The sequence below is a fragment of the Cibotium barometz genome, chromosome 36, assembly GCF_041138505.1.
Source record: "Cibotium barometz isolate CiBa-2024 chromosome 36, ASM4113850v1, whole genome shotgun sequence".
NCBI lineage: Eukaryota > Viridiplantae > Streptophyta > Polypodiopsida > Cyatheales > Cibotiaceae > Cibotium > Cibotium barometz.
In genome coordinates this window covers 11,395,909-11,409,445 of record NC_141081.1, presented here as the reverse complement: position 1 = coordinate 11,409,445, position 13,537 = coordinate 11,395,909, and positions in this window count along the sequence as shown.

Genomic DNA, 13,537 nt, shown 5'->3' with positions numbered 1-13,537 from the left:
ATTGCTAAAGATGGGGCAAACTGCCATCTTGCTCAAGCCCGCACTCTACCTCAAGCCTTGCCTGCAAACCTAACACAACCGCTGGCCTTGCCCATCACTTGCTCTCCACAATGCACCTCAACTAGGCCAAGAAGTGGCCCAAAGGGGAATTCTTTGGGTACTTGAAATGCCCTAACCACCCCCCGTTCTCCCACCTCAACCCCCATTCCGTGAATCACACTAGTTCGTCAACTAACCTTGATGGAAATCTTTGAAGAAGGAGACGAGGGGGAAATTCCAGAAGGTCCTAACTCTACGAAACCCTAGAGCCAATGAGTCCACCCTCTCAAATTCTAAGCCACTATGTGATGGAGGGTGACCAAATGTACCCAATGTACTTAGCCGCCCTAATGCCATCATGGGGCCAAGACATGAATACAATGGACAAACGACCACATATGCACTACTACCATTGCGCAGGACCTCATTTAGTGGCCGAGTGTCTTATCAAGAAAGGGATGGTGAGTACCTCTATAGATGCTCCTGCATTAACCCCTTTATGTGTTGGGTGTGGAATTGACTATATGTATAAAGATTGTCTGCTACTAAGACCTGGAACAACGAGGAAGGCTCGTGAAGCTAATCCCAGTACCAACATTAGCTTGCTGAGTGTAAGAGACAACTTCATCCACACGGTACCTCTTGATGTCGTTACCAGATTACAAAACAAACAAAGAGTTGTAGCTGTGTAGAGGCATCAACCTTGCAAGACCAATTATCCTCAAAGAATGTCCCTAAACAAGCATGAGCAACTAGATGCTCAAGAAAGAAAACCACGAAGATTAAGGGAGATAACTGAGTAGTTATCAAAAGCAGTTCGGAAGATGACACGCCAACACATTCATCAACCTCTTTATTAGAAGAAGATCTACTATGCTCTATAGCCCGGGCCCGGGAACCGATTGACGCTGACCAGCTCTTGAAAAAGTTTGCCGAATATCCTAACCCCATAGAGGAGAAAGAAAGGCTCTTGGCATCCCAAGAATTAGTCAAGGATTGCCAAGCACAAATAGAAGACAAGCCTCCTACTGCCTACCTTGAGCCATGTTCATCGGTATCCAACGTGAGACCCACTGAAGAAAGCTCACGTATATCCTAGAGAGCTCCCAGACTAGTCACCCCCACAGAGGCCAACAGAAGCGACAGCTCTCATTGTAGCAGCTACCCCCCACCATGGAAACCAGGTAGCCGAATATCTCAAAGATCTAGGGGATGACCATCTTAGAAGAACAGATACAAAAATCCCCATACACATCCCGTATACACTAAAGAGATTAAGATTAAGCCAGTGACCTTCCTCATGGAACAGCCTCCGCTCCTAGAGACATTGCTGGTCTCTCTTCCTTCCTCTCTTCTCAGATCCAAATCCCTATTGGCACCTTGCTTCAAGGTAGCCCAAACTTATGGAAAGATCTGAAGGATTGGATGGAGAGACACTTAGGGGTAGGCATGCAAGAATCCACGGAGCTAGTAGACAGCTCTAATGAGTCAGAGGAAGACATACTTGTTGTACCCCATGAAATTAATGGCACCCCCACAATTCGAGTAAATAAGCTTGGACAATACTTTGAAGGCACCAAACTCAATGCGGCTTTGCCGATAATCTTCGATGGCCTCTAAGTCGTCACAGCAGCAATCCTGGATGGGGAGGGGCAGGAGTGAGCATTGTTACAAAACAATGCTGGGAAAAATGGGGACCACCCACCATGGATAACACCACGTTGCTAGTCAAACTCACTGATGAAGCCATAGCTAGACCCATTAGTCTACTGAAGGCTTTGAAAATAAAGATCCTTAGAACTACTACTGCCACACCTTTGTGGTGATGAAATTTGGACGTCAACCCGTTTCTTATCACTGCATCCTTGGGCGACCATTCATGAGGGAATCCAAAATGATCCATGATTGGGATATCGACCTTACATTCAAAGGAAAGATCAAACAGTAAAGATCAACCTACGGACATGGAAGGTACATCCAATGAGTAGAAGACCCTTTTCAGAGGACTCAGTAACAACAACTAGATCCACTGTAGTTCATTTGTGTCAATCAAGAGAACCAGAGGAAGCGGTACGAGGGTAAGAGCTTAAACTACTCTTCCCTATTTGTGTTGGTGACTACACCCTTGTCGAGAGCTCTACGGGAGGCAGCGGCACAAACGATCTCTGATTGAGGAGCTTTCTTCGTAGGAGTAAAGCTATAGGGCAACTATAAAGTCCTATTGGACAGAATTTTTGGGCCGAAATCGCATTTCGGGCGCGTCTCGACCTCGGTTTTTTAGAAAACAGGCGATTTCGAGCACTGCGAGTAAGTCGTCGATTCTCTGCAGAACTCTGTTTTAAGAACTGCAGAAAGACAGATTGGCTGTGCAGACACTGTGGGTGCTGCAAAGAGGTCAACAGTTGCCATTGGGTGTATGTATACACATTGAGGTCACTGGTTGTGACATTTGAGTGTACTGTAGTACCGCTGTGCAGAAAATATAGCAGTTTGTGCAGGAAAATTTTGTGCAGGAAAAACCAGAGTGCATTTTCTGGTAAATTTGAGTATCTGGCAAGATGTCAAATGATGGGATAACCAAGATTGTGGCTGAGAAGCTTGATAAGAATAACTTCCACGCTTGGAGGTTCAGGTTGACGAATTTCTTGATGGAAAAGGGCTATTGGGACTATATAGAACGTGAGCATGAAGAGGCACCTGAGATACCGGCGATTGCTGCAGATGTGAAAGAGTTTAAAGACTGGAACCAAGGAGCCAGGAAAGTTATGTATTGGCTTTCCATTAGTATACAGGACACCATGATTGGGCACATTCAGGATGCCAAGTCCCCCAAGAAGGCATGAGACACCTTGGTAAAGCTCTATGAAACAAATACCAAGGCACGTAAGATACAATTGAAGAATGAACTTCATACTGTGGAGAAAAAGAGCATGTCTGTGAATGATTATGCGTTGAAGATAAAGGGTATTGTGGAATCCCTTGCATCTATTGGTGTTTCAGTAGATGATGATGATAAGGTGGAAGTCTGTCTACGTGGTCTCAGGCCACAATACAAGGCGTTCAAGACATCTATTCAGACTCGAGAAAACATTCCCAACTTTATAGATTTGGTGTCTATGCTGATTATAGAAGAGAAGAGCTTGGGTGAAGACCAACAGTCTTCACAAAACAAAAACAGTTCAGAGCAATAGGCCTTCTACACAAGTTCAGGTAGAGGACAAGGTAGAGGAGGCCGTGGACGCGGTCAAGGAGGTGGCCGAACAGGTAATCAAAATTATGGCTAGCAGCAGCAACAACAACAGTCCCAGAATTCACAACAAACAACAACAACACGCAGGTGGAAGAGGCCAATTCAGAGGCAGTGGGAGTCAAAGAGGCCGTGGAAATTAGCAAAGGCAGTATAATGATGCACGTGGATGCTTTTATTGTGGTAAGCCTGGACATGTGCAGGCAGAATGTTATGAGAAGCAGGCCGACATGCAAAATGGGAAATTGCAGCAAAACAACTATGCATCCTCGAGCAAAAACAATGAGGATAATGAAAGGTTGTTTGTTATGCAGCATGTCATGAATGCCATGTCTGAAAATGTTGAAGCAGCACAAAAGGATGATGTGTGGTATGTTGATTCAGGTGCTTCGAACCACATGACAAGTCATGGGGAGTGGTTCAAGGAGATGAAAAACCCGGAAAGACCAGGTTTTGTGGAAACAGGGGATGACACAGCTCATCCAATTGCCCATGTTGGAGATGTGCCATTGTCTATGCAGGATGGCAAAGTGAAGTACCTTGCAGATGTACTTCATGTACCCAACATAACAAAGAATCTGGTTTCAGTTGGCCAGATGATTGAGCAGGATTTGCAGGTTTGGTTTAACCCTGATGGTTGTTATGTTGAAGACTTTAAAGACAAGTGCAGGTTGGTTGCAAAAGGTAATAGAGTGGGCAGAATGTTTACGTTGAATGCAAACATGCCTGAAGTGAGTGCTGCAATGTTTGCAAATGGTTCAGGAATCGTTGCAGACACAGACATTTGGCATAAAAGGATTGGACATGTGAATGTGCAGAGATTGAAGTCTATGCAGACTAAAGGAATTGTGACAGGGTTGCCAAAATTTAAAGTGGAAGGTATGCAGAAAATATGTGAAGCATGCCAATTTGGGAAGCAAACAAAGCATGTGTTTCCACGTAACAGATATGTGAGCAGAAATGCATTAGATGTTGTGCATTCAGATGTATGGGGTCCTACGAAGACCATATCTATGGGAGGCTGCAGGTATTATTATGTGACATTCATTGATGACCACACAAGGAAAGTGTGGGTATATTTCATGAAGGAGAAGAGTGAGGTGTTCACTCACTTTCAGAATTTCAGAGTTATGGTTGAAAAGCAAACACGGAAATATGTAAAGTGCCTAAGGTCAGATGGAGGGGGAGAGTACTTCTCCAATGAGTTCACTGAATTTTTGAAAAAAAGAATGGTATTCGGAGACAATTTACATGCAGATACACTCCGTAGCAAAATGGAGTTGCTGAGCGGAAAAACAGGCACATTGCTGAGATTGCACGAGCATTGATGGAAGAGAAAAATATGCCGCATAGCTATTGCGCTGAGGCTGTTTCTACAGCAGTTTACATCATGAACAGGATACCAACTGCAGCCATACATGATGTAACTCCAGAGGAGAGGTTTATTGGCAAAAAACCTGATTTGTCTCATCTGAAAGTTTTTGGATGCATTGCATATGTGCATGTGCCAGATGAGCTGAGAACTAAGCTGGATCCAAAAGCTGAAAAATGTGTGTTTATTGGATATTCTCTTGAGCAAAAGGGTTATAGGTGTTATAACCCTACTACACGTGAGTTGAGGGTAAGCAGGGATGTTGTTTTTGATGAGATGAGCAGCTGGTATGCTGCTGAAAAAGAAGCTATTGGGGCTGATGTGAGTGTAAGTGTGGTTGCACAGAATGTAGGTCAGCAATCACAGTCTTTGAGTGGACCAGGAGAGTCCTCATCTAGTGGGTTTGTTGATAGACCATGGAGTGGCAGGCTGCATCATAATACCAGCCCTACAAATGTGATTAGTACATCACATAAAGGAAAAGAGAAAGTGGTTGAGCCCCTTGGTATGCCTGACATTTCTGCAAGGCATTCTCATGTTAATGGAGAGTCTAGTGGCTCTGAGATGAGCCTTGATGAGGAGCTTGGGATCCCAGCTATCAGAACACCTGTGTAAAGAAGGCTATGGAAGCCATGAATGAAAAGCTGCAAAGATCTGGGAGAGTGAAAAACCCTGTGCAGAGGTTTACCTATGATGGTTATGTGGCACATCACTATGCATATATGGCAAAGGTTGAGCAGGTTGTTGAGCCCACATGCATTGATGAGGCTGTTGGAAATGTGTGTTGGGAGAAAGCTATGGATGAGGAGATGAATGCACTATATGGAAATGAGACTTGGGATTTAGTGCAATTGCCTGAAGGCAAGAAAGCCATTGGATGCAAGTGGGTGTACAAAGTAAAACATAACAGTGATGGAAGCATAAACAGGTACAAGGCTAGATTGGTAGCCAAAGGATATACGTAGACATATGGCATTGATTATGAGGAAACTTTCAGCCCAGTTGCCAAGATGGCAACAGTGAGAGTTGTGATAGCAGTGGCTGTGTCAAAGAAATGGTCTTTACATCAGATGGATGTAAAGAATGCATTCTTGCATGGGGATTTGCAAGAAGAGGTGTATATGTTGCAGCCACCTGGTTATGAGGATGTGAGTCACCCCGAGCATGTTTGCAGGTTGAAGAAAGCCTTGTATGGCTTAAAACAAGCACCAAGAGCATGGTCTGACAAGATTTCCGAATATCTTGTCACTATTGGCTTTCATGTAGCCAATGCAAATTTCTCGCTGTATGTGAGACATGGTGATAGAGGAGTTGTGCTTGTTGTCATCTATGTAGATGACTTGATCATTACGGGGGACCATGTTGCAGAGATCTTTGATGTAAAGATCTTGCTTAGACAGAAGTTTGAGATGAAGGATCTGGAGGAGCTCAGATATTTCTTGGGCATTGAGGTGATTAGGTCACCACATGGTATTGGATTACTACAGAGATAGTATGGCTTGGACATGTTGTCCAAGTATGGTATGACAGGCTGTAAGCCTATCTCAATGCCATTAGATCAGAATGGCAAGTTGAGTGCAGATTCAGGAGAGATTTTGGAGGACCCTACTATGTATAGGTGCATAGTAGGAAGCTTGATCTATATGATGATCACCAGACCAGATTTGAGCTATGCTGTTGGGTTGGTGAGTCAGTTTATGTAGGTTCCACGGAAGCCACATTTGGATGCATTGAGACGCATACTGAGGTATGTGAGGTCTACTTTGCATGTTTTGCATGTGGACTATTCTATGAGACTGGGACACAGATATGTGTACATGGGTACACAGATGCTGATTGGGCTGGTAGTATCTCAGAGAGGAGATCTACTAGTGGGTTCATGTTTTCTTTGGGGAGTGCTGCTGTGACTTGGAGCAGCAAGAAGTAGCCTATGGTTGCTCTATCCAGTACAGAGGCTGAGTACAGAGGAGCTACTATGGCAGCATGTGAGGTAGCTTGGTTGAGAAAGCTACTTGCAGATTTGGGTCTATCAACAAGTTGTCATTTATTGTGATAACATTAGCAGTATACAGTTGGCCAGAAACCCAGTCTTCCATGCTGCTCGTACGAAGCATATAGAGGTCCACTACCATTTTGTCAGAGAGAGGGTCTTGGCAGGAGATCTTGACCTTGTTTATGTCGGCACAGAGGATTAGGTAGCTGACATCTTCACCAAAGCATTGGGTATAGAGAAGCTCCATAGATTCAGGACTTCGCTTGGTGTGCATGAGATGGAGTTGAGCTCAAGGGGAAGTGTTGAGATATCGAGCTCATCTAGTGAGGCGGTGGACACTGATGACCCGCTTGGGGGATAGGCCCCACACTTATACCACTGGCATGGTTGGTGAGATCTTGGGTGATATGCGGCGGCCAGTGGGATGATAGGCTGTGTGACAGCCACTCTAGAGACTGGCATAGTTATAGCACACCAGCTCATTTAGTTGGGTTCACACTATAGAGAACCCTCGTATGTATTGGTTGAGTACCTTTCATATTATGTGTACTCTTATCTTTGTATATGGGTGTTGAGTGTTGAGTGAAGAAGAAGAAGATTTACAGCCTCTCACCTTGTGTGTTCTCTATTAGGGTTTGTGAGTGTGTGTGTGTGCTTGCAAGAGCTCAAGCTCTCTTCCCCCCTGCATCTTTTCATGAGAACTGGATGCATATCTTTGCCATCCTAGACATACTTCCTAGATGCACGGGAACAAGGTTTTCTATGACAGATGGGCAAGAGATCTCATCTCTATACATGCTTTGCACTGCATACTTGCCTAACGTTGCCACCCAAGAACTTGAACAAGCCATTAAAGTGAACCATAAAGGGAAACATGCTCCCACAGGACTCGCAAGCCCAATGGATTCCCTAAGCTAGAATGATATGTCTTCCTTGATGATTCAGACACCCCACTGGCTAAAGTATGTTGGGGCAGTTGAAGCACATGACCACTTCAACCAAATATAGTAAAAGGAATTTGCCAAAATCTCCTTGTGGTCCACATGACCACCCCAAAGCCAATGGAACCCGTTGCTCCCAAACCTAAACTAGAAAAGCTTTTCCACTCTGGGCGTAGAGCATGCAATAAGAAGTTAGCACAGGTAGAAAAAGAAGCCAAAAGGCTAGTAGAAGAAAGCGCTAGGGGTAGAAGACCAAACAGGTGTCCAAACACTTCAAGACCTTTCAGATGGCCAACAGATTTGTCCAATATGACTCGGCCCAAAGGTCCCACAATGGACACCAGGTACCTCATATGATGGTCTAGCCAAGGTAAAAGAAATTAACCTAGCAGGCATGGGTATACCACAACCAAAAGAGAAGGGTTAGCCATGGTCTACACCATTAAGAAGTTTCACCATTATCTTGTGGCAAAATGACCAAATTCATTTTCTTTGTAGACTATCAAGCTCTTCTATACATGGTAAACAAGCCCTATACAATAGGAAGGATCACTAGGTGGCTACTTATATTTCTTGAGTTTGACTTCATTGTTACAGTGAGAAAAGGCTCACAGTATGTTCTGGCAGACCACATGTCAAGGATCCCTAACGGCGGCGAGCTGCCAATGGGAGTCGATGATGATTTACTAGATGCCACCCTATTCCAACTATGCTCAATTATTGAGTGGGGTGAGGAGGTAGCACACACTTTCTAGCCAACGGCTTACTAGTGGACCCCCTCCTAAAAAAAGACCATGCCCATTGCCTAATTAAACAGGTAGCACAACTCTATAGGTAGGGGAAAGACAAGATTCTTAGACATTGTGTCCATGAATATGAATATGTCTTCCTTCTAAAACAGGCTCACTCTGTCCGTGCTAGTGGGCACTTTGCAACATACTGCACACAAAGTCCTTAATGGCCGGGTTATGGTGGCCCACTTGGATGTTAATGTGCAGCAATTCCCTGCTTTAAGGACAACATGCGCCCCTGAACCTAGTAGTGTCCTTGTTGGCAACCATTTGAAAAGTGGAGCATTGATTTCATTGGGCCCATCAATCCACCAGCAACCAGATACACTCAAGCCAGATATATAGCACTTCTTACATGGGGCAGGGTCCCTCACTTGGGGCCTCGCCCATGGATATCCGAACAAGAGACTAATCCATCGGTTCTTCCAAAACCAAACCCGAAAAAACTTCCTTTGCTCCCCAAAGCACGGGCGATTCCTCTAGGATAATTTTACTCTAACGTAGTCAAAAGCCTTAACTAACTGAACTGATTTGACCAAACCCGTAAGTCCCATAGTCAGATCAAGGAAAAGATTGCACTTGGATTATACAGGCCAATGCTTTTTTCCTCATTGAGAGGCACAGCCGTTGATTCTTTTCCATAGAACAATTTTTATTCAGGACTTACTTTATCTATCGTACCATAACAAAATTGAGTCTCAATTTAGGGATCCATCAATCTAGCCTAACCCCATCTAGACTCGTGGGTTAGCCAACCACCCCCAACCACTGTAGTGATGGGATCCATTTAAGAATTTGGTTAGGTTTTGTCCCGGGTACCAGGGAAAAGAGTTTCCACGTCCCCTAGAAGCTGGATATTCATGCAAACTTAAAACTAGTCACACCACTTACACACCCAATATGAAATTGCCTTTTTCACAGATTCAACTGTCTTTAAAACAATCATTTAATGAAATCATAGTGTGACTGATCATAATCTTCAAAATCTCAGGTTGAATCCTTATTTCCAATCATTCCTTCATCGATGTACCTATGGCATCATTGGCGACCAGAACGCTCACCACCTGTCCACTCAGGGGCCTTTTCGATGGTTCCTAGCTCATAGTACTCGGTAATATTTTCACATATCAAAATGGAATCTCCATTGAAGATCAGCAAGATCAACCATGGATCCATATAAAAGATCCATGGACTCATTTGTTGAGGACCAGCAAGGTCAATCAACCAGATCCATGCCCGAATTCAGAAAACAACTCTTACTCCTTGTTCCAATATCTTCCATGACACACGTGCGGGTATCTTTGGCGACCCAAAGTCCGAGCACTGTATGGTCAGCACCCTCTAGGATCCTTCGTAGGTGACCTAGCACTTCACTCATAGGCCGCTTCCTTGGTCCCTCATCCACCGTACTGGAAGCTCACCATTTTAATCAAATCGAGGCTGGTCAAGACCTCGGCTGACTTTGCTACGCGAGACGTCCTCCGTTTGACTCTCCGTCAGCTGTTGTTGCAACTTTATCAGTTAGGTCTCCACGACCCCGACCTCATTCACAAGATGGTCAAAATTCTTCTCCACAGCATTCTTGACATAAAGCAGTCATTTAAAAATAGGTCATAAATACAATTTCTATAACGAACTCTCGTCTTTCCACATTGTTCCACATCAATCCACATTATTTAATTCCACATCCATTTCATATGTATTCCTATTCTCATCCAATCACATCATTCTCATCTCATCACATCTTTCCTCAATTTATCCTCATCAGATCTCATCCACTCGCATCTACCCATATCCACATCTCATCTCACATCATAATCGTTCACATCACACATCACATCTATCTCCATTTACATCACATCAGAATCATTCATATCCATCACATTCATTCATTCATATCCACCACATACATTCTCATAACCATCGCATTGCATACATTCTATCCACATCATATCGCATACATTCTATCCACATTATATCACATCACTTCTATCCACATCATATCTCATTCATACACATCTCATCTCAATCATCCACATCCATCCACCAATAGTTCACATGTACGACTTCTCACATCTATCCATACATTCATATCTCACTTCACATCCACATATATTCATGTCACATCACATCACATTCTTTCACATACACATCTATATCCATTCTTTCACATACATTCACATCCATTCTTTCACATACTCATTCACATCCATTCTTCATATATACATTCACATCCATTCTTTTGCATACATCCACTCACATCCCATATCATTCATTTATATCCTGATTCACATGACATCACATCTCATCCATTCATTCACATCTATCTGATTCACATCACATCTATTCACCTCACATCTATTCACCTCTAATCACATCACATCCATCCATCCATTCATTCACATCCATCTGATTCACATCACATCTATTCACCTCACATCTCATCACCTATATTCACATCACATCCATCCATCCATTCATTCACATCCATCTGATTCACATCACATCTATTCACCTCACGTCTAATCACCTCTATTCACATCACATCCATCCGTCCATTCATTCATTCACATCTACCTGATTCACATCACATCTATTCACATCACATCTATTCACATCACATCCATCCATCCATTCACACCTATCTGATTCTCATCACATCTATTCATAGAATTTAGACATAGAATTTAAGAGAATTCTAATTTTGATATAAAGATTCTTTACGCATCTATTTATGCATAAAAATAAACTTCAGTGGGAATAATACTTTTATAAAAATCCTTTTATGCATCTTTCTATGCATAAAACCAATTTTAATGAAAATAACACTTTTGAAACAAAAATAAATCCTTTATGCATCTTTCTATGCATAGAACCAATTTTAATGAAAATAACACTTTTGAAATAAAAATAAATCCTTTATGCATCTTTCTATGCATAGAACCAATTTTAATGAAAATAACACTTTTGAAATAAAAATAAATCTTTTATGCATCTTTCTATGCATAGAAATTAAATTCAATGAAAATAACACTTTTATAATAAAAATTTTCATTATGCATCTTTCTATGCATAGAAATTAATTTTAATAATTAATATCAGTGATATCCATGCATATTCATAAGTGAATATGTACATGGAGTAAATTAGAATATTTCTTTTAGAATGCACAAATGGTGGGAATTACTCTTTTGGAATAATATAAAAATGAACTTTCTTTTTCACAAAATTCTAGAAAATTTTGCCATATATGGCTAACCATTTCTCATTTTTAACATTCTATTTTCAATTTAAATTAACCCCAATTAGATGTAAAGGATTCTAATCTACACAATTTTCAATTTCCAAGAGAGTAAACAATAAGAAAAGTTTAATTAATCTTTTTGTTAAACATTCTAGGATAAAGAAAGGCTGAATTGTAAAGAAGAGAAGGGGGGGGGGCTTTTCATCAAGGCATAGCATTAGAATTTGCTTTAATCAACTATAAAATAAGAAAAACAAAAAAACCATAGATTTGAAATTAAAAAGTAAGAAAAATTTAGCTTACATACATGGATTTGTAAGATTTCCTTTGGCTTGAGGGATTGAGGGTTCTACTCTTATTTGAAGCAAGATTGGCCATGAATTACTTTGGAGAGGATTAAGCCAAAAACAATTGAATTATCAAGAAAATTCAATGTAATTGGCTTTGGGTAGGAGTAGAGTAACAGTGCATAAACACTATTAACCTTTTACAAAGGGGGAGGCTTCTATTTATAGGAAAAAGTGAGCTTCTAACCAAGCAAACTGATTCTAGAATTTTCCAGATCAGTTTGGTCAATTTTTGACCATTTTTGGGTCAGTTTAGCTTACTTTTTGGATCTAGTTGAAACAGGAGAGAGGAGAGATGAAAATATCTCATTATTTTTTAGTTTAAAACTCCTCCAAACATGTGAAATAGGTGCCTCCTTCATGAGGGGAGATCCCCACACTGAGGTGTCAAAAATGCATCATTTCTGCTAAATATCTCTTCTTTTTTAACTAATAAACCTTGTCCTTAGTCAACTCTTCATCTTATGTGAGAATTTACTCCTTTTTGGGGGATTTTCTTTTATTCTTAAATTTATCTCTTCCTTACATTTGGATTAATCTTATTAGTCCATATAGGAACCTTAATTGGAGCATAATTCAAAAAATTTTGAAAATTTGGACCCTTAGGCTAAGGTCCTTTATACCTATTTTTAATTAATTCCAATTGCACATTGGAAAGTTCTTTTTGAATTTTTGTTTTAGGGAAAATCATTTTAGACACTAGGAGGATTTTTTATATCCAAAAATATCTCAATTTTGAATTACCTCTCTCTAGACATTTTCTCTCTCCAGGCCAAAACAGAATAAAACGGGATCTTTCTTTTATTTCAGAGAGGGGAATAATTATAAGATCAGAAGGGGAGGTTCTTATACCTGCACACCTCAAAAGCTAGAGGGAGGAATCTTACACTTCTTCTGCCTCCCCATCTCAAGGTACATAATGTATTCCACATCAGTTTGCTTAAGAAATATGTACCTAGCCCGAGTCACGTGCTTGATGACGAACAATTGATTTCTCCAACTCAAGGCCACATGGTACTCCAGCCTCCTGAAGAAATCCTTGACGTTCGGGAGAAGGTGGAGCAGAGTCCTTAGAGAGTTTTTAGTTAAGTGGAAGGTCTTCCCTCTAGAAGATGCCACCTCGGAGAAAGAAGAAGAGTTGGCGAAAGATTACCCCCACTTTGCGAGATGAGGACATCTCGCATTTTTCAAGTGAGAGAGGATGTAAGATTCCTCCTCATCCTCAATAATGAATAAGCTTTTACCTCAATCCCCTGTAATCATTCCCTATTTCTGAATACAAGAAAATATTATTTTTCCTTATTTTTGTCTAGAGAGAAGAAAAATTCTAGAGAGAGGTTATTCAATATTGAGATATTTTTGATATAAAAATTCTCCTAATATCAAAATAATATTTTCCTAAAACAAAAGTTCAAAATAAATTCTCCAAGGTGCATTAGGAATTAATTAAAAATGATATAAGTGACCTAAGTCTAAGGGTCAAGATTTTCAGAAATTTCTGGATTATGGTCCAATTAAGGTTCCTATGGGCCAATAGGATTAATCCAAGTGTTGGGATGAGAT